General features: G+C 40.1%; 1 protein-coding gene across 2 annotated transcripts in view; it reads left to right on the top strand.

Moving 5' to 3' along the window:
• The window catches only part of LOC310714110 (protocadherin alpha-C2-like), a 191,442-nt gene that overhangs the window by 26,209 nt on the left and 143,636 nt on the right, over positions 1–21,597 (top strand). The window lies entirely within an intron of this gene.

Here is a 21,597-nt window from a genome sequence, read left to right as displayed (position 1 = left end):
GGCCCACTCATTATCATTCAGACTAATCTGTATTATAGAGGTGATAAAACCATATGTATTATGACCTGAGCTTCAGTATGATAGGAGAAAGTAATCCTGAAAATATTTGCAAAGGTAGTTTTTGCAAGAGCATCGTTTTTTTGTTACCCATTCTTAATAATAAGGTGGAATTACAGTAATGGTGGGCTTTCAGGAAAAACAGGAATAATTTGGGCTCAGATCAAGTGAGAAAATGTCTTTTTATAATGTGTGATTAGCATCATGTATCTTAATTTTATTTGTAATGACAAAGTAAAACCAGATGATGAGAACAGTTTGGAATTACATGACCAAATGGCTACATTTCTGTATCCATTTGTTTATTTTTTTTTCTTCAAAAGATATTTATTAAAGTTTTTTAAATATAACAATGAAAATAAAAAAAATACAAAATACAACATAAAAACAGTTAAAAAACAAATAATTTTCCATAACACATCTTCCTTACGCTTATTTCCCCAGACCTCCTCATACCTCCCTTCTTTGTATTCCACTTCAATTTGTTAGTTCAGCAAATCCTTACCATTAAGCTTTTAAAGCATTACAGCTGGAAACCCCTTAGTTTCTATCCAACATCCTTCTAGCATTCATTAATTTTACAATATTTCTGTAAATAGTCTTTAAATTTCTTCCAGTCTTCTTTCACCAACTCTTCTCCCTGGTCTCGGATTCTGCCAGTCATTTCTGCCAATTCCATGTAGTCGATCACCTTCATCTGCCATTCATTTGTTTAACCTATGTCATTGTTGAAAACCATTACAGCAATTGGGCCATCACTATCCCTTAGCCTATTCTACGTCACAGGGTTGTGCAAATAATGAGCAGGGAAACGTGCTGCTCTGAGCTGCTTGGAGGGCAGGTTGCATAGAATCATAGTAAACAAAATGAACCCAAGAGAACAGAGCTCTTCAACTTCAGACTCCAGATATGCTATTCAATTTGTCAGCATGCCCGCTTTCCTGAAAAATCCCAACAACTCATTGTTCTGATAAATATTCCTTTTAATATTCTTTAGAATAAAGAACTCCTCAGGCCTTTAAAGGCTGACAGATTGAGGAAGAAATTAATTTCTCTGGATCAAACCACTTCACTGTTTGAATTAGAACTCCATGAATAAAGTATGCACTGAAACTTATGATTGGTCGCCCTTAACTATTCAAATAGCACCATCAGTGTTCATGGTATTTTATAGAGTGAAAGAGGATATGTCTGTGCTCCGAGGAACTTACAATCTAAAGCGCGGCATAAAGGAAGCATAATCAGATGGACCCAAATGAAACAGTGCAAGACTGACTTGGGCATATGTAGATAGGCTATCTTGTGACTTCCAATAATCATGACCCATCATTTCTGACACTTCCTGTTCTTCCTTTTTATTTCTTGACATGGCAGAGGGATTTTGCTTAGCTCTCAGGCTGTCAGCACTGTGACGGTGGCCTGGCCTTCATTGTATAGGGTGATGGGAGGACTGTGGACTGGTGACAAGATAAACTTGCCAGTGAGGACGGCCCCTTTGGCACCTTGTGAAAACATAGTGAAGGACAAATGGCCAAGAAACAAAAATAAGAGTTTCTAAAATGAGTACAACACTTCTAACAACGTGGGTAACCCAGTACAAAACTCTAGGGGAGCCAAACAATTTTGATTTAATTTTGGTCAAGTAAGTCAATATGTATTCTCTACCTAGGCTTTATTTCTTTAAAAAAATACTGTGATGTGGTTACGAGACACTAACTTTTCAAGGAAAAAATATTACAATACAATATCAGCAAAATGCAAACAAATCCTACTTTATTATAGAGCCAAAAAATAGGGAAAATAAGAAGGAAGGAACATTTGTATGCCACTAATACTGATTTGTCACAAGATGTCGCTATCCACTGAAAATCAAAACGCTCTTTTGATACAAAGATCAAAGCCCCTCCCAGCAATTCAGAAAGAACAGAGACCATCAGAGGACAGAATGGATGCAACAGCGTAACAACTGACTGATTCCCAGCCTTTAATGCCATCACGAAAGAGTGGATTTAATTTTTGAAACCAGGAATAAGACCTACCATTGCTATGGTTGTTTTGCTCCGATGCAGCTTGATGAGAAGGCAGCTGCTGCAGCTGTTTTTCATCTGCACGGCTTGGGAGAGAGGGAGCGGCCAGCTCCATTATTCAGTGCCTGAAGAATCTCAGCATGGCACCTTTGTGGGCCGCATTGCCCAGGATCTGGGACTGGAGGTGGAGGAGCTGGTGCCTCGGATGTTCCGGATGGAGTCTCAAAGCCAAGGGGACTATTTAGAGGTAAATGTTCAGAATGGGATTTTGTTTGTTAACTCTCGAATAGACAGGGAGGAGCTGTGTGGCAAAAGCCCTTTGTGTGCCATTCACCTGGAGGTGATTGTGGATAAGCCTCTGAGGGTCTTTCATATTGAGGTGGAGATCAAGGACATAAATGATAATGCTCCTACATTTCCTCAAATAGAACAAGATGTCTTTATTTATGAACTGAGAATGCCTGGATCATTTTTCCCTCTGGAGGGAGCTTCTGATGCAGATATTGGTCCAAATTCTCACCTCACCTATACACTCAGCCCCAGTGAATACTTTAGTCTAGATGTTCAGAGGAAACATGATGAAAGTCCGTCACTAGCACTCCTTTTAAAAACCTCTCTAGACAGAGAGGTGAGAGCTAAACATCGTTTGCTGCTCACAGCCATCGACGGGGGGAAGCCAGAGCTAAGTGGCACAGCACAGCTGGTGATTTCTGTTCTTGATGAAAATGACAATGCACCTGTCTTTAATCAGTCAGTTTATAAAGTCCAAATGGCAGAGGATGTTCTAAGTGGGACATTAGTGGTCAAATTGAATGCCACAGATATGGATGAGGGAATCAATAAGGAGATTACATACTCATTTCAGAATCGTGTGCCTGTTAAATTAAAAAACATATTTGCCTTAGATTCTGTTAATGGGGAAATAAGAACAAAAGAAAAAATAGACTTTGAGGAAAATCACCAATATGAGATTCAGGTACAAGCTAGCGACAAAGGGAGCAATCCAATGACAGGATATTGCAGTGTTGTGGTGGAAGTGCTAGATGTCAATGACAATGCCCCTGAGATGTCATTAAAATCTCTCCTGGTGCCAGTGCCAGAGGATTCCCTGCCTGGAATGGTGGTGGCCCTGATCAGTGTCTCAGATCAGGATTCTGGGGCCAATGGACAAATAAGCTGCTTCCTGCACCCCCCTGAACTTCCCTTCAAGTTGGCGTCCACCTTCAAGAATTACTACTCTCTGGTAGTGTCTGAGCCTCTGGATCGGGAGCAGGTGGCTGAATACAAGCTGCTTGTAACAGCTCAAGACCAAGGGACTCCATCCCTGTCAGCCACCAGCAGCCTGGTGGTGCCCATTGGTGATGTGAATGACAATGCACCCACTTTTGCACAGCCATCTTACACAGTCTTTGTGAAGGAGAACAACCCACCTGGTGCTCACATCTTCACTGTGTCTGCCTCAGATCCAGATGTGGCTGAGAATGCGCTGGTCAGCTACTGGATCGATGAGAAACTCTGGCCCCTGACAAGCTACATCTCGGTGCACTCAGAGAGTGGGAAGGTCTATGCTCTTCAGCCCTTGGATTATGAGGAGGTGAAGCTGCTGGAGTTCCAAGTGAGGGCCAAGGATGCTGGGCTGCCCTCCCTGTGTGGCAATGTGACTATTCAGGTTTTTGTGGTCGATGAGAATGACAACGCACCTGCAGTGTCTGGAATTGCAGAAGAGAACCCAGTTCTGCTAGTGATCCCTGTGATGGCTGGGCATATAGTGGGGAAAATACAAGCCCTGGATGCTGACTCAGGCTACAATGCATGGCTACGGTATGAAATGCATGAGGGGACTAGTGGTCCTTGGCGAGTTGGGCAGTACAGTGGAGAGATCAGCACTACACGTGTCCTTGATGAAGGAGAAGTTAGTGGTAGCAGCCAGAATCTGCTGGTCTTGGTGAAGGACCATGGGAATCCAATGTTGTCAGCTACTGCTACATTAAGTGTGACACTGGTGGCAAGCACCCAGCTCACCCGTACTGATGTTCACCTTCCAAGAACAGGAGGGAACCCAAAGCCTCTTGCAGGCAGTGCCAACATCTACCTAATCATTGCTATCTGCTCAGTGTCCAGTTTGTTTCTGCTTGCAATCATAATATACATTGTCCTGCGATGCCAGTCCCAAGCAAAGGAGGCTATGATATATGGCCCTGGCACAGCCACCCTTGTATGTGCCAGTGAAGTGGGTAGCTGGTCATATTCAAATCGTCATAGCCATATCCTGGCGGGTGTGAGTGGTGAAGCGGGCATCAAAAGTGACCTCATGGTTTTCAGCCCCAACATTCCACCTCTGCAAGGCAGTGAGAAACAGGAACAAATACTTGGTGATTCATCAGCGCAGGTGAGTAATACATTCTGAGGAACATTGGGGAACTTTTATCATACGTAATTGTAGCCATTAAATTAGCCTCACACTACTGAGCATGATTGCTATTGTGATAGTGAGGCTAAGAGTTTGAAGCGTCAGTGTCTCTGGTATTTTATTTTATTATATTTAAAACATTTCTATGTTTCAATTTGATTTAAAAACTCCTTGAGATGGCTTATAGCTGTTGTAAAAAGCTAAAACAACTATAACAAAATATTAAAACTAGCAGCGACCCACAGAAAATAGCATACTCAAAAACAATTAAAGCCAGCAGATTAAAACCAGCTTTGTAACATGCTGGAAGGCATAGACAAAAAATTTAAAATTTAAAAAGATCTTTGCATGGCATTGGAGAGATATAGGATTCAGTGCTAAACAAATTTCCTGAAGAGGGTGTTCCAGAGGACAAAAGTCCCTTTCTTGGCCTGCCTCAGTTTGGAAGGCAGTTCAGAACTGTTGTTAAAGGGGGGCCTCTGATTGAAGATCTTAATGCTCAGGCAGGCTTATATGAGAGAAGGTGATATGTGTTGCAAAAATGTTTATGGCTAACTTAATTTGTTCCATGACCAAAGCACTGGTTTATCTTTTGAGATAATTAAAAGTAAATAAACCTGGCTTGCTAGAAATACTTACCTGTATTGTTTTTTGTATTTATTCTTTATTTAAATGTGTTGCTTTGTTTTAAACATATTCTGCATTTGGAGAATTTGGTCAGTGAAGAATTAAATACCTGTAGCTTTAACTTGTGTACTTTATTAGTACTTACTGTTTTTCTAGGAATGAGTTTGTAATCCCATCCAAGTATAATTATTCTTTGCCTCTTGTGAATTGTAGTTTCGGGGGGGGGGACTCAACACCTGTTACTTCAAATGTATCCAGTAAGTTCAGTGGTGACAAGATGAGCAACTTAGATGCAGCACTTGCCAATGTCCTGGAAACTAGAATTTAATCTAGATTTGTTGGGGCAGACCTATTTAAATATAAGCATCTGGATGAAGAAACTTTTTTCTCCGGGAGCCATAAACATTCATTCAATTATTATAGTTACTCATAACCGAGGGATGCTGTCTATTGCACAGTGCATGATCTCTTAAGTCATGGGCTATGACAGTGCAATGTGTGGACATCCAATGAGTGCGACCCAGGGTGTACACATTGTTGGGAATGAGGTCAGTGGTGTGACCCTTCTCCTTGTCAGTGCCTGGGTAACATGTGAATATGGTTTGTATCTTCAATACACATAATCTTGCTAGCTTTCTTTATCCTTATATGGAGTCTGGTCAAATGCAATTTATTAAAGTAGCCTATTTGACAACATTTGAATTATTGGGAGGAATCCAATATTATGTTAAAATAATTGTTCTGTCAATACAAGCATTTCTGCTTGTTAAGTGGAAACAATCTCCCCTCTTCTCCACATCCTTCTGTGGGCTTCTGCTAGTGGGGCCAGTGAGTTGAATCTGGTCCAATATTCTTTCAAAGCAAAACTCCTATTTTGATGTCGCTTGGTGCTAAGAAAGCCTTTGATAGATTAGAATGGTCATCTTTTTGAGAGAATTTTGGAAATCTTGATCTGGGGAAAACTCTGAAACACTAGCTTGGAATGAAATATAATTGCTGGGTATAGGAAAATGATTTTAATAAATTGAAATTATAGAGAGTATTTTGATGAGTCAATTATGGAAACTCCACAGCAGGTTGCAGTCTGTTGGTCCCCATGGAAACATAGCAAAGCAGGAAGAGGAAGGGAGATAGGAGGCAGCAGCTGTAGACACATATCTGATTGATTTGTGTCTACTTAAAATGGAGCTGTCATCTGAGACAAGGCAGAATGGCTTGGAATACTGTAAGTGACTCCTAATACAGTCCGTAATCTAAGAAGTGTCAGAGCATAACTGGCTGCTGGATAGCAGAATGCAGGCGATGCAAGAGAAGGGTGATAAAAGAGAAGGGAATGGAATGGCTAGAGAAGTTATTCTGCCCAAATCTGGATGACCATTGAGGCAACAAGGCCAGATGTTCTGTCCAGAGCTGAGTTTTCATCAATGGAGAATTTTGAGTGGTTCAAAGTGATGGGTAAAGCAAGTTCATCAATCAAGATTGCAGTCACAATAGTCAGTGTGGGCTATAACTGATGGAGTTGCATTCATTCTGGATTTTCCTCATTCAAACTCTTTGGCCACAATGGGCTTCCAGATTCTTTAATATGAAAATAAAATTTATCAATATTATTCATTTATTTGCTTAGACAAAAGGTGGTGGTCTATATAAACATACTGGAAAAGAGTACAAAACTGAGAATTCATGGTTCCATGTATTTTAATGATTTGTAAAAGCCTGGTTTGTACTGCAGTAGAATTAAGTAAAAGCTACTAAAACATCTTAGAATAGTTTATAGAAACATAGAATTGTAGAGTTGGAAGGGACCCTGACAGTCATCTAGTCCAACCCCCCGTGATGCAGGAATCTCAACTAAATCATACTTAACAGGTGACCATCCAACCTCTGCTTGCAAACCTCTAAGGAAGGAGAGTCCACCACCTACCAAAGGCGTCTGTTCCACTGTCAAACAGTTCTTACTGTCAAAAAGCTCTTCCTCATTTTTAGTCATAATCTCCTTTCTTGCAACTAGAAGCCATTATTTCAGGTCTTACCCTCCAGAGCAGGAGAAAACAAGCTTGCTTGATCTTCCATGTGATAGCCCTTAATACATTCAAAAATGGCTATCATGGCTCCTCTCAGTCTCCTTCCAGGCTAAACATACCCAACTCCTTCAACCATTCCTCATAAGGCTTCATTCCCAGACTCTTGATCATCTTGGTTGCACACATTCTCCTCTGCACACATTCCAGGTTGTCAATATCCTTCTTAATATTTTTTTTTGCCGTTGCATCACAGTGTTGACCCATGTTAAGCTTGTGGTCTACTAAGACCCTTAGATCTTTTTCACATTCAGATTCAATTCAGGAATCAAATGGAATTGAGAAACAAAATGAATTCAAAGCAAAGGTTTCATTATCAAAAATATAAGAATATATGGAAAATAGCACATATCTATTCCTATATCTCTATAGCTATTTCTCAAAATAAGCAAAAATGGTCAAACATTTGAGTGATTTCTTGGATAAAGTAGATATATAGTGGCCATCATTACTATTATTAATTTATTACCTACCCTTCATGATAAGGTCACAGGGCAAGTTGTAGCATTAAATACAATATTATAAACAATGCTTAAAGCACTTGTAGCTCATGTAGCCTGCTCATTTTCAAGTATAATTAACATAGCAGTGATTGGTGGGGTATGTGGGGGTGTTAGGGGAAGGGTAATACCTCTGGTGGAGACACATCATGCTCCTTCTGGGGTAGACTGTTCTCCTTTGGCCCCAACCCTGCACTCACCTCACACCTGTAGCTCCTAGAAGCTGTCACCATGCAACAGTGGCCACACCCCAGGAATGGATTCAACTGACTGGCTGAAGGTAGCTGATGGGTCTCAAACTCTCATTGAGTCTGGGACTTTTCCTGCATGTGAAGACAGGCTATGGTGGACTGAGTAGATGAAACCAACAGTGGGTTCAATGGTCAAAAATACTGTTATTGCACGTGCTGCAGAGGGAAGTGTGGGGCAAATGAGTCTTTCGACCAGGGAAGGTAGCCCAACTAGAAGAAGGAATCTCTGATCCTAAATCTCTGCTGTCTCTTGTGGGATATATTCAGGAGAAGAAAAGTCTAAGGAGTAAACCCTACAGAAATCCAGAGTGGAGTCACTAAGCAGGCTGGATGGTGCCTTGTATGCCTCCTTTTGACAAGTCCTGCAGCCAAGCTGGTGCCGAATGTATTGCTCTGCTTTGCTATGGACCACAATAGTGAGGCCAATATGGGGATCTTGTCATCTGAGCAGCCCAGGACATCCATACACACTGCCATGGAAGGTCACTTAGGTGCTGCTAACACAGTGGTGTGACTTCATCCCTGGAATCTCATTCCATTGTCTCTTGAGACAGACAGGAACCAACAAATTATTTGTTAACTCTACATGTCAATGGACCAGCTCGTGTGTTTATACATGACAGTTGGTGTGTGTGACCGAATGGCAGCATAGGCAAGTTTAGGGTCTGCATTTATAGCTCTACACTTTCTTTAACTGATGAAATTTGAAGGTAGTCTAATAGTTGCTTTGAGACATATGATGAAAAGAGGGGTATACATTTCTTAAATAAAAGAAAATGAAGTGATATACAATGATGACTGAAAGACCTAATGTAAAAAGAGTAATTTTAATGTCTGAAAATATCATCAGTGATATTTTCTTTGTATATGATAGAAATATGACTGCATAAAATTATATTGGAAGGGGACTATATGTAAATCCTATAATGAAAAATAATGAAATCCCCCCCAATTTTACTGTGGTGTTATGTTCTCAAACACCAGCAGAACTGCTGAAAACTGAAGGCATAACATGGGTGACCGCTTTGGAACATATACTTTATCCTGAAGTGCATTTATTTATTGATTATATTTATTTTCCTCCAAGATGCTCAGGGTGGCTTACATGTTCTCACATTCTTGATCCTCAGAAAAAAACACAGTAAGAGCTTCATGACCGAGTACACATCTGAACCCAGGTCATATAAGTCCTAGTTGGACATGCTAACAGTTAAGATACTATTAAACTATATTGGTGGTTTAAATGCTTTTGTAATATAATATAATGTAAGTGTTAGTGTAAACTGGTTTTGGAGAGCAGTCTCCATTATCAAAGGAAATAATAACCACAAACACACACTTGTCAGAAGCAACTCATTTCTTGGAAAGATTTCACCCCCTCTTTCAAAAGACTGACTAATCAGAATACATCATTAAGAAAATGAATGGATAAATTTGTGTGTATGTGAAGCATCACCCCGGGAAACTAATACTAACACATTATGTTAAGAAATTTATATAATGAAGAACTTTTATAAAACATTGAAAATGAAGAGGAAAATCCACATCATGTAATCTCTATGAAGCCTGAACGAACACTTGCAGACTCTTGATGACTTCCATTTGCATGAAGTGTGACAAATATATGAACTTATTCCCCTAACAGTAATCCATGCCAGACATTCAAACAGCAGACAAAATGAAGGAACACAGTATTGTCTGCACTGAACATAGTCAGTCACACGGGGTCGCAATTGCCTAAACAATCCTATTGGAAACCTCTAAATACAGCTCTCTTCCATTAAAAAGGCATTTGAAGAAAAAAGACAGGAGACAACTGGATACGATTACATGATCCAGAGAGATTTCTATCAGTGATGCTACTCCCTGGTGTTCCCTAGATCACCTGGATCAGCTGCATTTGAAACAAACATCTTGGAAGCATCCTAATCTCAAATCTCCATGGTTATTATGCGGATAGAATTCTGGGTGAGGAGGAGGCTGCTGCAGCTGGTTCTTCTCCATACCGCCTGGTTGATGGGGAGCGGCCAGCTCCATTATTCTGTGCCGGAGGAATCCCAGCATGGCACCTTTGTGGGCCGCATCGCCCAGGACCTGGGGCTGGAGGTGGGAGAGCTGGTGCCTCGGCTGTTCCGGATGGAATCTCAAGGCCATGAGGACTATTTCAAGGTAAATTTGCAGAATGGGATTTTGTTTGTTAATTCCCGGATAGATAGGGAGGAGCTGTGTGCCAAGAGCCCTTTGTGTGCCATTCACCTGGAGGTGATTGTGGATAAACCCCTGAAAGTCTTCCATGTGGAAGTGGAGATTGCAGACATAAATGACAATGCCCCCATTTTCTCTGTCACAGAGCAAACATTGATTATTGCAGAATCAAGACTGCCATATTCTCCCTTCCCACTGGAGAGTGCTTCTGATGCAGATATTGGCAGCAATGCTCTGTTAACTTACAAGATCAATCCAAATGATTATTTCAAGCTGAATGTAGTAACAAATGAAGACCACACTAAATCTGCTGGGCTAGAATTAAAGAAACCATTAGACAGAGAAGACATATCTGTGCACCATTTATTACTGACAGCCACAGATGGTGGTAAGCCAGAGCTCACAGGAACAGTCCAGCTTGTGATAAATGTATTGGATGTAAATGATAATGCTCCATTATTCAACCAATCTGTTTACAAAGTCAGAGTACCAGAGAATCCTGTTAATGGAACACACATAATAACACTCAATGCCACAGACTTGGATGACGGTATTTTTAAGGATGTTACTTATTCCTTTAGCAGCCTAGTACCTCCCAAAGTTAAACATACCTTCCAAATAAGTGAAAGCACTGGTGAAATCAAGGTTATAGGACCAATAGATTACGAAGACATTAATTTGTGGGAAATTCAAGTTGTAGCAGAAGATAAAGGCAATCCTCCTTTGGCTGGACACTGTAAAGTAGTAATAGAGATACTAGACATGAATGACAACATCCCTCAGCTTTCACTGAAGTCCCTGTCAGTGCCTGTGCCTGAGGACTCGCCACAAGGTACTATGGTGGCCTTGATTAGTATCTCGGACAGAGACTCTGGACCCAATGGGCAAGTGAGCTGCTCCTTGTGGCCTTCTGGGATTCCCTTCAAGTTGGTATCCACCTTCAAGAATTACTACTCACTGATGTTGGAAGAAACACTGGATCGGGAGCAGATGGCTGAGTATGTGCTAGTGGTGATGGCTCATGATGAAGGGATTCCATCACTGTCAGCTAGCAGCACCTTGGTGGTGCCCATTGGTGATGTGAATGACAACGCACCTGCTTTTGCTCAGCCCTCTTACACGGTCTTTGTGAAGGAGAACAACCCACCTGGTGCTCACATCTTCACAGTGTCTGCTTCAGACCCAGATGTGGCTGAGAACAGCCTGATCAGCTACTGGATCGATGAGAAGCTTTGGCCACTGACAAGCTACATCTCAGTTCATTCAGAGAGTGGGAAGGTCTATGCCTTGCAACCCTTGGACTATGAGGAGCTGAAGCTGCTGGAGTTCCAAGTGAGGGCCAAGGATGCTGGGTTGCCCTCCCTGTGTGGCAATGTGACTATTCAGGTCTTTGTGGTGGACGAGAATGACAATGCACCTGAAGTATCTAGGGCAGCAGAGTCCCCCATCATGTTGGTCGTCCCAATAAAAGCTGGACATGCAGTGGGCAAGATCCATGCCCTGGATGCTGACTCAGGTTACAATGCATGGTTGCGCTATGAGCTGCATGAAGCCAATAATGGCCCCTGGCGGGTGGGGCTTTATAGTGGTGAGATTAGCACCACACATGCCCTGGATGAAGCAGCAGGCAGTGGTGGCAGCCAGAATATTTTAGTGTTGGTGAAGGACCATGGCAAGCCAGTGCTGTCAGCTACAGCCACCCTGAGTGTGTCACTTGTGGCAAGCACCCAGGCAGTTCAGGCTGATGCCCACCTTGTCAGGATGGGAGGGAGCCCAAAGCCCCAGGTGGAAAATTTCAACGTCTACCTGATCATTGCCATCTGCTCTGTGTCCAGCTTGTTCCTGCTGGTGGTCATAGTATACATCTCCCTGCGTTGCCGCTGCCAGGCCAAGGAGGCCATGGTGTATGGTCCTGGCACAGCCACGCTGGTATGTGCCAGTGAAGTGGGCAGCTGGTCTTATTCAAATCGTCACAGCCACATCCTGGCAGGTGTGAGCGGGGAGGCTGGTGCCAAAAGTGACCTCATGGTTTTCACTCCAAATGTTCCTGTATTCGCAATGAATGGGGATGCAGGAAATGGAAAGGAGCTTATTTCAAATTCATCAGATGAGGTGAGTTATATGGAATCTTTAAAATCTTTGAAGTTATTCTCTCTTTGTTATACCTTCTTGGTGTGAAAACACTGAAGCGAAACATGCTATTATGGAAAGCAGAGCTATCAAACATTTTGGGGCTTTATGTTAAAAAAATAAAAAAAAAATTATGCCCAAAGTTTCTAACAAAGTTAAACCCTAAAATGTACATCATAAAAATGTAAAATTTTATATTGTAAACTGTTCTATGATCTTTGGATGAAGGGTAGTATAGAATTTTAATAAATAATAAAATAAAAATAAAAGAAGGTTAATCTCTGAAATAAAAATACCACAGAAAGCCAGAGACAAACCACCCAGTCAAGGCCAAAGCCCAGTAAGTAAAATAAAATCTCTGTGTGTTTGTTACAAAACTCCAGAGTCAAGGAATGCTGCAACATAGATTATGCAACTTTGCTTTTTTTTCTAAAAAAATATATATGTTTAGGTGTACTCTCATTTCCCTACTCATACTGAAATACTGCCCCTCAATGAGGCCAAACTTAGATTCACAAAATGTTTAGGGGTTTGCGTACCCCTACGTCCCCCCAGAAAAAAGCACTGGCCTTATATCTCTCTCCATTTCTTTCTTAAAAGTTATCCTCATTAACTTCCAGGTTTAAGGTAGGTACAGCAGTGGTGTCTTTACATTTAAAAAGTGCAAAGTTTATTCTTTGGTCCACCTCCACTGAGGATATCGTGGAAATATGGTTGCAGGTTCTACTGTTCTTATTTGATAAAGGGGTGGTTGGATCCTGAAATAACACACTTAACACACTGTAGATTTTCCTGTAAAGGAGGTCCTTTATGTGGCATTGTAAGGGAAAAGAAAAAAGGCACTCAGTCCTAATACCTGTGCAACTATGAGCTGAGGAACTATTTTTTGCGCTTTGGGGTGGAGGGGGAGGGGAGTGTTGCATTCAATGTCCTCCTGCAAATGTCCTTCTGATTGGAGACCTCCCTGAATGGAATGGCAGAGGCAATTTTTGCCAATTCACTCTTTTTCCTACAGGAATTTGCCCGCCTTCCACTCTGTTCTGGAGGGTCTTAGAATTCACAGGGACCTGTAGAGCAGAGGCCGTATAAGTGAAAATGGCCTCCCTTTTTCCATTAGTACAGACCCACTAGGTCAATAACACTTCCACAAATGAAAGGACTCCTTTGTGGATGGACAATTATGTATGCAAATCTATAGACAGAACTTCAGTTACTCATGTCTGATGTATTTATTATAAATATCTATAAATATCTATATTATGGGATGCCAATTTGTGTAAAGGTTAGATGGCAATGCAACTAGCCTGAGATTAGCATTGATGAACAATTGCTGTAGTGTTTTGCATTATTTTATTCAACAGACATAGAAGAAATATTTCGTATTGTGTATGCTCTAAAGCAAATTTATATTATGTTAAGTGAATTTAATGGTTTTTTTTTTTTAAAAAACTACACCCTTCTGTCTGCTTTGTGTTCTGTCACTTCTACTGCCAAAGATAATTGTTCGATACTTCACTTCCAAATTGTTGATATCAGTGTGCCTTCTTTCTGAGTAAATAAGTTTACAACTGAGATATCATAGATAGCTTTATGAAAATAAACATAGGGTTTCTTCTAGGCATCCATTTTAGCATGTTGCTGTTCAGAAACCAGTTGTCTATGTGGTGCTAGGAGAACCAGGCACTGAAGTCACAATTTCAGCAGTCCCTTGTAAATGCTTCAGATCTGCAGATCATTGGATGTGCTGTTTCTGTAGCTTGGGAGCTTAACCATCAGCCAGCCTTGTAATTCCTTCTGACCCTTCCCTATGCAGAAAGAGCCTGGAACCAGGATATGTCATCAACTGCCAGAGTCTCAAAGATTATTCTAAAACACACCACAACATATCCTTAGAATAATAGTATGTTTGTGTATGTTTTAACTGGAAGCCACATTTGGAGCCAACATAGGCAGAAAAATTGAGTGAAAATGTAAAATAAGAATACTGTACTTTTAAGATAGTACAGTATCTAACTAAATCGTTCTCAGAATAGATCCATCAAAATCACAACTAACAAGATATTTAAATGTGTTTCTTCTGAGCAAGACATAGTTGGATATCATTATTAATCTGTACAGATAGGCAGGAAAAACAAAATATAGTGGGTGGAATTCGATGTTGCACTCTTTCAATCATTCTCACAAGCATTCCAGCTTACCAAATAAATCAATAGCTCTCTACACCCACTGGCTCGCTGTTTTGGGCGTTCTCCTACCCCTCATAAGTGAATTTTTGGAGGGGTGGGGAAGGAAGGGAAACCGTACAAGTGGAAAGCCTTGCATAGGGCTTTCACTGAAGGGGCTGGTTAGGTGACTCCTTGGCAGTGTATCTCAGATAATGGAGCAAACAGCAATCCTTTAATAAACTGTCAAAAATATGGAAGTAGCAATGAAAAGATCAGCCTAATCACCCAAAAAGGGCTACTGTGATAGGAAGTTACACATACTGTAAGCAGACTGACTTTCTTGCAGGCAAGCTAATCTCTACTGAACCAGTACTGAATGACAAGGGTTATTAAAAAGTAGCTATATGCTTGCAGATGTTGAAAAGGATTTTGAGTGAGTAGAGTGGATTAATATATCTATCTGTCTATCTATCTACAGAACTTTTAATGAGGGAATCTGCTTTTGAATTATGTAAGTTTTTAAAATTTTATTGTATCTAAAAGAGTGTATAAGTACAATTAAGTATATAACATAAACAATTAACACTAAATTATATAAAATAAAGAAAACAATGAATATACACATGACATAAGTAATATCATACTACACTGATGCAAATAAATTATAACGGTATATATTATCTTCATATTTATATTTCCAAATATAATAAAAATTGGCATTGTTCTATAACTCTGTATATTTGCTTATTTCCCTCTCTCCTATAATACAGGTTTTTTAAAATAATGCAACAATGTTCCAAATTATTTCAGACTTGTCTAGAATTGGTAGAACTGTGTTCTTCTTCCAAACTTTGGCAATAACTAACTTTACAGCTATCAGTAATTTTATTATTGTTTCAAAATCTGCCTCTAGTACAATACCCTCCAATAACCGTATTTAGAATTTAGTATTTAGTATTTAGAAATCATTTGGTGAGAAATATCCAATTATTTCCGAGGCCATAGAATCATAGAATCATAGAGTTGGAAGAGACCACAAGGGCCATCGAGTCCAACCCCCTGCCAAGCAGGAGACACCATCAGAGCACTCCTGACATATGGTTGTCAAGCCTCTGCTTAAAGACCTCCAAAGTAGGAGACTCCACCACACTCCTTGGCAGCAAATTCCACTGTCGAACAGCTCTTACTGTCAGGAAGTTCTTCCTAATGTTTAGGTGGAATCTTCTTTCTTGTAGTTTGGATCCATTGCTCCGTGTCCGCTTCTCTGGAGCAGCAGAAAATAACCTTTCTCCCTCCTCTATGTGACATCCTTTTATATATTTGAACATGGCTATCATATCACCCCTTAACCTCCTCTTCTCCAGGCTAAACATGCCCAGCTCCCTTAGCCGTTCCTCATAAGGCATCGTTTCCAGGCCTTTGACCATTTTGGTTGCCCTCCTCTGGACACGTTCCAGTTTGTCAGTGTCCTTCTTGAACTGTGGTGCCCAGAACTGGACACAGTACTCCAGGTGAGGTCTGACCAGAGCAGAATACAGTGGCACTATTACTTCCCTTGATCTAGATGCTATACTCCTATTGATGCAGCCCAGAATTGCATTGGCTTTTTTAGCTGCCGCGTCACACTGTTGGCTCATGTCAAGTTTGTGGTCAACCAAGACTCCTAGATCCTTTTCACATGTACTGCTCTCAAGCCAGGTGTCACCCATCTTGTATTTGTGCCTCTCATTTTTTTTGCCCAAGTGCAATACTTTACATTTCTCCCTGTTAAAATTCATCTTGTTTGTTTTGGCCCAGTTCTCTAATCTGTCAAGGTCGTTTTGAAGTGTGATCCTGTCCTCTGGGGTGTTAGCCACCCCTCCCAGTTTGGTGTCATCTGCAAATTTGATCAGGATGCCCTTGAATCCATCATCCAAGTCGTTGATAAAGATGTTGAATAAGACCGGGCCCAAGACAGAACCCTGTGGCACCCCACTAGTCACTCTTCTCCAGGATGAAGAGGAACCATTGATGAGCACCCTTTGGGTTCGGTCAGTCAGCCAGTTACAAATCCACTGAATGGTAGCATAGTCAAGACCGCATTTTACCAGCTTCTTTACATCCTTTTTTAATCTTAACTCAGTTAAAATTTCTTTAGATAGCCACCCTGGCTTCTTTAGGCACCTTCCATGTTTCCGTCTCATTGGTATTGCCTGAAGTTGTGCTTTTACTATCTCCCTCTTAACAAACTCCCAGCCATCATGAACTCCCTTTCCTTTTAGTATTACTGTCCATGGGATCTCACCCAGCACTTCCCTAAGTTTTATGAAGTCGGCTTTCTTAAAGTCAAGAAATTGAGTCCTTGGCTGCTCCTTTCCGCTGTATAGTAAACTTCAGAAGAGCATGATCACTCGCACCTAATGATCCTTCCACTTCTACCTCACTAACCAGGTCATCAACATTGGTTAGGACCAGATCTAAAATGGCTGTTCCTCTTGTTGCTTCTCCCACTTTCTGGACAATGAAGTTGTCTGCAAGGCCAGTGAGGAATCTGTTTGACCTTATACTCTTGGCTGAGTTTGACATCCAACAAATATCCGGGTAATTGAAGTCCCCCATTACTACTATCTCCCTTCCTTTTGCATGCTTGGCTATTTGTTCCAGGAGGGCATCATCTATGTCCTCCATTTGGCTTGGGGATCTATAGTAAACTCCCACAATGAGGTCACTGTTATTCTTCTCTCCCTTAATTTTGACCCAAATGCTCTCACTTTGGCTTTGAGGTTCTAAATCTTGGATCTCTTCACAGGTATACACATCCCTGACATATAACGCCACTCCTCCTCCTTTCTTGTCTGGTCTGTTTCTCTGAAATAGATTGTATCCCTCCATTATTACATTCCAATCGTGGGACTTATCCCACCAGGTTTCAGTGATGCCTATTATGTCATATTTAGTTTGCTGTACCAAGAGCTCAAGCTCATCTTGTTTATTTCCCATGCTTTGCGCATTAGTGTACAGACATTGAAGTCCATTAATCATTCCCCCGTGTCTCTTATTTAAGGATTTTTTCCTCCCACCACTAGGTCTGCGTGCTGTTTGCTCCATTTGGTCTATGACATTTGGATGATCATCTTCATCAATTGATAGACTCCTACCTTCAGGAGCACTGTCTCCCTCCCCCACATTAGTCAGTTTAAAGCCCTCCTGATGAGGTTTCTGAGATTTTTGGCAAAAACATTCCTCCCAACCGTTGTGAGGTGCAGCCCATCGCTTGCCAGAAGTCCATCTTCAAGAAACTGCAGTCCGTGATCTAAGAATCCAAACCGTTCCTGTTTACACCATTTGCGAAGCCAGCTGTTCACTTCCACTATTTTTCCCTCTCTCCCTGGGCCACGTCGTTCAACTGGGAGGACAGATGAGATGACAATTTGTGCATTTAATTGCTTCAATTTCCTGCCCAGAGCCTCGTAGTCTGTTTTGATCTTCTGGAGGCTATTGCTTGCAGTGTCATTGGTTCCCACATGAACCAAGAGGAAGGGGTATTTGTCAGTGGGTTTTATGATTCCTTGCAGTCGTTCAGTTACATCTTGGATCTTAGCCCCGGGGAGACAGCACACTTCCCGAGACATCTTGTCAGGCCCACAGATCACTGCTTCTGTCCCCCTCAGTAGGGAATCCCCTATCACCACTACACGCCTCCTCTTAGGTTTGGTCGGGGTTCTTCCGTGAGCTGTCCGTTCCAAGGTCGCCTGCACATTCCCTGAGGACTGACTTTGCTGCCAATTTTTGAGTATCAGTAATAATTCTGAATTACTGAGCAAAATGTATGTAAACAGTCTGCAAGATGATTGCTGCATCTCCAACATTAATCTTATGTGGTTGGGTATATCTTAGTGCAGAACTTTCCAAACGGTGTGTCTCGACACATTAGTGTGTTGGCTGCAGTGTGTAGGTGTGTCACGCGAACATTCCCTGCTCTCCTCCCGGGGCTGGAAAGGGGTTAGTTTAACTTCTGGTTTGCTAGTAAAACTGAATTACTGTGTCGCGAAATGATGCATCTCTAAAAAGTGTGTCACCAACCTGAAAAGTTGGGAAAGCTCTGTCTTAGTGAGTCTACATTGAGTTAAATACCACTGATATTGGATCTTGTAAAAGTTTTCCTTAAATCCATAGATATAATTGAAAGAGAAATATTTCCCAAATCCAAGGTTAACTCTTTTAAGTCTCTGGCCCATTTCCTTATGAATGTTCCAGTTTTATTCTAAAGTTTCGTAATTATGGAATGCATATTAGCAGTTCACAGTTTGATATTACAGTAGTTAGAATTTCAAATTCAGTTTCCTCCCTTGAGACACAATGTTTTCTTAGTAAACATAGAAATGCTTCTTTTATTAGAAAATGTTAATATAATTGTGGCTGAAGACCACCCATAATTTTAATAACTTTTGTGTATCATTTAATTTCTTGCCTGGATATGTTGTTCTTAACACTATCTTCTTCTGTTTGATACCATAATGTCAAATCCCCTATCATCTTTTGTGTATGTGATAGAAATATGTTATGAAATAATGTGTGGGATGATAAGGCTGGGAAGATTTTCTTAATTAATTTATACCAACTTATTAGAGCACTGTGAACACATGGTACTTTACTAGCAAACTTTTCCCAATTCTTCTGGAACCATAGCATTCTCTTTGATTGACTCTTTAAAATAGTTTTCTGGTAGTGTGATCAGATACCACTCCATGATAGATCTTAGCTTTGCAGCATAAGAAGTTTTGTATATTTGGAACTCCCATACTCCCCTGTTCAGTTTGTTTTACTGCAACAAGTGGATCCCCGCCGTGCAACCCCAAATGGATTAATGCCATATTTGCAAAATATGGGACTTGTAATGGAATACTCAATAAATAAATAAATAAATAAATAGAAAATAGATATTTTAGCAGTTGCAATACGACCCATCCAGGAAACTGGATCCAAGATCTTAATGCTGATTCCATCTCCTGGTGCAATTTTTCATAATTGATTCTAATTAATTGTGACAAATTATGAAGAATCATTTAACTGGTTTAGATTACCAAGTTATATACACAGTTCCTGTTCATTCCTTTTTTCAACTCTTTATCTGAAGCTAGGCCTATCTATTCAGATTTTCTAGAGTTTATATATTGATATTTTCCCCATATCTATCTCATATCTTTTTAAATGTCTATAAGAAGTATTAAGGATGCACTAATGTTTAAAAGATGTCATCCATTATAAGCAAGATTTTTTTGGTATGAATTACCCCCATCACATTTAATACATTTCAAATTCTTCTCTAATTGCTATAATTGTTCTAACTTAATAATTGCTCAAATTTAATGTAATTGCTCTAATTGTTTGAAAGCTAAAACAAAAAATAGGGGTTAAAAAAGGGGTTTCCTTGCCTATTTATTCTGCACAGTGAAAAAGATCTAAGAGATAGCCAGTCATCTGTACCTGTGCTGTTGGTGTCTGATATAAAAGTTGGATCTAGGACCTGAAATTTAAACCCAGTTTGAAATAGTTCATAACCTCTATCAGATATTTCCACTCCACTCTATCAAAAGCCTTTTTGGCATCTAAAAATAACAGTACGGATGTTAGTTTTTTATCTTATTATCATATTAATAATGAAAAGGTTATTTTCATATTAGTTTATCATTTTCTGTCTCTCAAGAATCGAGTCAATATCTATGTACTTCACAATGATGGATATTACATTTTCTGCAATATTACAGAACTAGATTTTCACACCTTGGTTTAACAATGAAATAGATCTATAAGATTCCTGGTTTGCTAGGTATTCATTAGGTTTAGATATCATGGTGATTCTTGCCATATCCCACAAGCAAATATTTGTCATTTAAATATTAATTATAATCAGTCTTACATATGATAAAGAAAAGGAAGCCTCTAGTTTTCTCTGGATATCATTAGATATTTTTGATATATTTAAATTTCTTTAAAATCATTAATGCTTCACTAATTCAGGTTACCTGCCATAATTATGTATCCATTATAAAATCTATCTAATTGAATCTATTTTTTAAACTGAATATTCCTTGTGAGTTATGTGGACCATATATAAATACTAACATGTTCTTCCCCCATCATCTCTCAATATTTCTTGATTAACCCATTTTTAACTAATACCACTACTTCTGAAGCAGTGAAGACTTGCCCTAATCTAATTTCATTCAGATATTTCCCCTGCTTTTAACTGTATTTCTTGCAGAAATATAAAACCTGCATTTTCTGAACACAATTTTATTGTAAATTTCCAACATTTCAAAGCAGAGTTCAGCACCTTTACAATCAATGAGAGAGCTCTTACTGAATTTGCTTTATGGTCATTTAACAATTAAAACAAAGCACTAACAAGGAGAAAAAAGTGAACCTTATTCTCACTAATTATTTTATCTTCAGATTTATTAGAGTTTACTGATCTGAGATAGCTGTTCCTTTGCTTCCTTCAGAGAATCTTGCTCAGCTCTTTCCCCAGTATTATTTATTTGTCTTCTCTGGTTTTCTTTATTCTTAAATTAATTTTTTATTCTGATTTTGTTCTATTCATTTCTGTGGCCATTATCTAACATTATCTGGCATGGAAATTTCCTCTATATATGCTTTCAGCTGTAAAGCTTCCTTCCCTGTCTTAATCTTAACCTCTTTTGAAAACAAACAAACAAACAAAATAATTAACTTAAAAGGGGACAGAGCGAGCAAGCAAGAGAGCTGGCCATTGATGTACAGTGGTACCTCGGGTTAAGAACTTAATTTGTTCTGAAGGTCCGTTCTTAACCTGAAACCGTTCTTAACCTGAGGTACCACTTTAGCTAATGGGGCCTCCCGCTGCTGCTGCGCCACCGGAGCACGATTTCTGTTCTTATCCTGAAGCAAAGTTCTTAACCTGAGGTACTATTTCTGGGTTAGCGGAGTCTGCAACCAGAAGCATCTGTAACCTGAAGTGTCTGTAACCCGAGGTATCACTGTAAGAAACTTAATTTCCTTTTCCTTCAAAGTAGCAGGATGAATAATTAAATTGACCAAGATGACTTTATCTTAAGTTGCTTTTTTTAAATTGCTGAGGCCAGTCTTGATTTTACTTTCTCCTCTGAAACAACTTCAGTACCAA

The sequence above is a fragment of the Podarcis liolepis genome (genome assembly GCF_965112155.1).
Source record: "Podarcis liolepis genome assembly, chromosome: 8".
NCBI classification, from domain to species: Eukaryota; Metazoa; Chordata; class Lepidosauria; order Squamata; family Lacertidae; genus Podarcis; species Podarcis liolepis.
Note: the sequence above shows the minus strand (reverse complement) of the source record. Positions and strands in the feature narration are given on the sequence as shown.